This window comes from Rhinichthys klamathensis, unplaced genomic scaffold (assembly GCF_029890125.1).
Source record: "Rhinichthys klamathensis goyatoka isolate OS25496 unplaced genomic scaffold, OSU_Roscu_1.1 h1tg000103l_1, whole genome shotgun sequence".
Classification (NCBI taxonomy): Eukaryota; Metazoa; Chordata; class Actinopteri; order Cypriniformes; family Leuciscidae; genus Rhinichthys; species Rhinichthys klamathensis.
In genome coordinates, this window is record NW_026606642.1 from 4428416 (window position 1) to 4432500 (window position 4085).

Below are 4085 nucleotides of genomic sequence, written 5' to 3' on the forward strand. Positions count from 1 at the left end.
GCTACGGCTGAACTCCTAAGCATACAACATATCATTTCGAGTGAAAAAACGAAGAGAAAATCCAAAAAAAGTCAAAGGTACAAGACTGTGTAGTGTGTACATATTTTCATTTCCGAGCGAAGGAACTACTCATCCCATAAACCACCGCGCCTCACTGAAGTCGACTGAAGCCACAACCGCGAAAGGGGCAAGGGCCTTTTGAGCGACTTCCAAATCTGACGACGGCCACGTGAACTTTTTCCTCCAGTGAATTATATAGTAAATGTGCAGGGAAACTCCTTTTCCTCGATTTACTGAAGCTTATGTAAAACGCATTTGCAGCTGCGGCAACTGCACATCCAATGGCGGGGGCGCCTCTGACGTGTGACCAATGAACTAGCCCTACGTCATTACACGATCTTCAGTCTTCACGGACCTTTGCGGGGTTTAACCAGACACGTTACACGACTTCCACCAATCAGATGCATCACTGTGGGATTGTTCAGCATTGTGGGTAATGAAGTACTTATCCAATACATCGCGAATAAAAGGCATTTATCTTAAAACAAGGTTAGTGCCCCATGAACTTTTGGCGTTTATATGAGCATATACAATCACTTAGTACAGCCGTAGCTGGTTTTAAGTCTTCCATGTATGGTTACGTTTTTATGGCTTATACCCCAACTGTCAATGGAGAAATTGTATTGAATTTTTACTTCCGGCACCGGCTGTGGGCGGGACTGTGATGCTCTATAGAAAACGGGGCATCCAAACAAGCCCGCTAAAAGTTTTGAAAACTCCGCCTACTTTGCTCTGGCTTTAGCGCAGCGCAAATTGCAGTGTATCTGAAGGGCAACGCTGGACCCAGCGGCCAGAGCCGCGCATTCCGCGTCATGTCTGGAAAGCGCGCTTGAGGGTTGTTCGCCCTAGAATGAAAATTAACAATTTAACGTTACCCACTGTTGGTTTTAGCCACGATGGCATTTGGTAAAAGACAAATTGAAATGTAATATATTATTAGGTAAAATCCTGGCCTTTGGTTTGTACACGGCGCGCGTTCATGTGACTAAATGTAACATCGCAGTTTATTCCGACTCATCCAGGAAAAGCAAACAAGTTGTAAGAAATATAGATAAGTAAAAATTAGAAATGAAATTGAGATTTATAAGATTACCTTACCTCAAAAAAACACTCCGTCGTTGTCCGAATGCTTCTGAGTGTCTGTTTCGCGCCTGATATGCCTGATATGCCGTGCTTAAAATCTGTTATGCCGCGCTTTGATCTGATTGGCGGTTGGCATGCAACCAATGATTGTCTATAGGCAACCAGTGGAGAAATTTAAGCTGACCAAAAATCAACATTGATTCAATGTTTGTCTTTTCAACACTGAAAAACATTGAATTATCAACATTGAATCAATATTATTTTAGCATTGAATTTTCAACCTCAACCAAAATGATGATTCTGATGGAATTTCAACATTTAATCAATGTCACCTTGCTATCTGGGATCTATTCCCTATTTGACGATTAAGAATTTCGAATAATGAGCGACTAAATGTAGGCTCATACAGACGTATTTCACAAGCAGCCGCGCCGCAGCCATCATCACCGAGCGCGAACCATTGACAGTGAATGAAATGAATCGAACGCACAGACCATAGTGTGACATGCGTAAACCAATGGTGTAAACATAATCATCATAGATGACGCCACGGGTTTTTATTTAAAAGAAAGAAAAACCCGTGGCGTCATCTACGATGATTATGCCGATCGAGTAAAAAAAAAATCGATCGGTCTTAATGCAAATTTACAACCGGCTAGTCGGTCGGACTAAAAGGGAAAAAAAATAAAAAATTGGGTCGGTCCTAAATTGACGGGGTCGGTCGGGTTACGGCAAACAAGAATATTTTTAAGGATGGCCTCATACAATAATTACTTACCTTGTTGTTGTGGGTAAATTAATATTTAGTTGTCTTCTTTTGCCTGAAGGCTTTACGGTAATAAACAAAATTTACAAAATACTGATGAAACTTGCTCCAAACACGAGTTTAGACTCCACTGTTGTCCGTCAGAATCGCTGGAGTTTTTATTTCAAACCTAACGTGACGTTTGGACAGTGCAAACATGACCTTGGCCAATTTAACTGGTTGATGGGAATTTCATCGCCCTTATCTGTTATTTGCAAATGTTAAAAAATAAAAACATTAATGATGTTTCAAAGTCCAGTTTCTACACACCTGGGGCCTCATGTATCAACACTGCGTACGCACAAAAACACGGCGTACGTCAGCTTCCACGTTCACGGCCAGATGTACTAACAGTGAAATTAACGTAAGAATGTGCGTTCCTCCAAGTAAACTTCATGTCTGGCGTACGTACATTTGTCGTGATTTTTGTCCGTTGGCGACTCATAGAGGCAATAAAGTGAAGTGGCAAACATTACACTACGAATTGTTCTATCGCACCACCAGCTGTCAGATATTGCTTATAATTTGTAATTGATAAATTATTTGACATATTGTCACACGAGTTTTATAAAAATATTGTATTATGCAATTAAGTAAGAACATAGGCTATATAAAGCATGTCCAAATTGATACAACCCGTCTAGCAATGGCAGCGTTGGCTTAACTAGGAATAAAAAATAAACTTCATTAATTCGGTCAGTAAAGATAAAAAAAGAAAGTCATATTTTTATTCAGCAAGGACACATTGAATGTGTTTAAAAGTGAGAGTAAATGCATTTATAATGTTACAAAAGATTATAAGATTTCTATATCTGTTTGAATTAAATTTGTATTCATTAAAGAATCCTGAAAATACTATATCACGGTTTCCACGAAAATATGAAGCAGCACAGCTGTTTTCAACACTGATAATACTCAAAAATGTTTCTTGATCATCAAATCATCATATAAGAATGATTTCTGAAGAATCATGTGACACTGAAGAATGGAGAAATGATGCTAAAAATTCAGCTTTGATCACAGGAATAAATTACACTGTACTATTATTCACATAGAAGACATTTTCAGTGAAATTTCGTTTTTTGCTTGCTTTAGCCATGTTCTCCCTTGTGAAAAAGAAGTGTGCTTAATTGTATTGAAAGCGTACTTTTTGTGTGCTTAAACTAATAAAAGTATACTTTTTGAAAAGTGTACTTGCAGATAATATAATATAATTAAAATTAAAGACCACTTAAGTGTACTTAAAGGGAATACACTTTAATGACAATATTTATTAACTCACTTAAGTGCACTTTTTACAAATGACCCGGGGACTGGCCGGCGACCTAGGGGCGTCCCACGTTCCCGACCCGCCGACCCCCTCCCTCCCAGGGTGCGAGCGAGACCCCCACGACGGCGTCCGCCGACCGAGGCGGGTGAGGTCTCCTCGCGCGGGCAGCGGTGGTTTTGAGGCACCGGCAGCCGCGGAGGAGGACACCCGGGACCTCGGAGCGACGAGGCGCCGCCCTCCCCCGAGGGGAAGACGGAGGCCTCTCCCCGAAAGGAGAGAGGGGAGACGGGACGAGGGGACGGTCTGCGTTTAGGAGGACGGAGGCCCGGGGCGGGCCTACGACGCTCCAGCCGCGGGGCCCGGAGGCTCCGATCGATAGCAAAGCGACCCTCAGACAGACGTAGCCCCGGGAGGAACCCGGGGCCGCAAAGTGCGTTCGAAGTGTCGATGATCAATGTGTCCTGCAATTCACATTAGTTCTCGCAGCTGGCTGCGTTCTTCATCGACTCACGAGCCGAGTGATCCACCGCTAAGAGTTGTACACTTGAGTGTTTTTGTTTTCGGGGCCGACCAACACAGACCGAGACGTGGGAATGGAAAAAAAAAAGAGTGGTGGCGAGACCCGGACGGGCGCCCCCTCCCCCCCGGTCGAGGGATGGGGAGGAGGTCTTTAAACCCACGGTCCCCTTCTCCCCCGACCCCGTCAAGGGCCGGGGTGTCCGGAGCCTACGGGTACCCGTCGGGGTTGCAACTCTCGCCACTCGTTTTTCACCGAAGGGGGGTTCAGGTCCGCCGGGGCGGACCCGAGGCATTTGGTTTTTCGTTCCTGGGACTGCCGAGGCCCGGAGACCTGTAATGATCCTTCCG

General features: G+C 44.0%; 2 non-coding genes across 2 annotated transcripts in view; both read right to left on the reverse strand.

Annotated features, from left to right (window-relative positions):
* Window positions 1–3602: 3602 nt before the first annotated feature.
* Window positions 3603–3756, reverse strand: LOC130087039 (5.8S ribosomal RNA). Its single transcript, XR_008807316.1, has one exon. It is a non-coding gene; the product is annotated as a 5.8S ribosomal RNA (ribosomal RNA).
* Window positions 3757–4071: 315 nt separating this feature from the next.
* The window catches only part of LOC130087041 (18S ribosomal RNA), a 1863-nt gene continuing 1849 nt past the window's right edge, over window positions 4072–4085 (reverse strand). Inside the window, exon 1 of the ribosomal RNA XR_008807318.1 lies at window positions 4072–4085. This exon is cut by the window's right edge and continues 1849 nt beyond it. This is a non-coding gene — a ribosomal RNA (18S ribosomal RNA).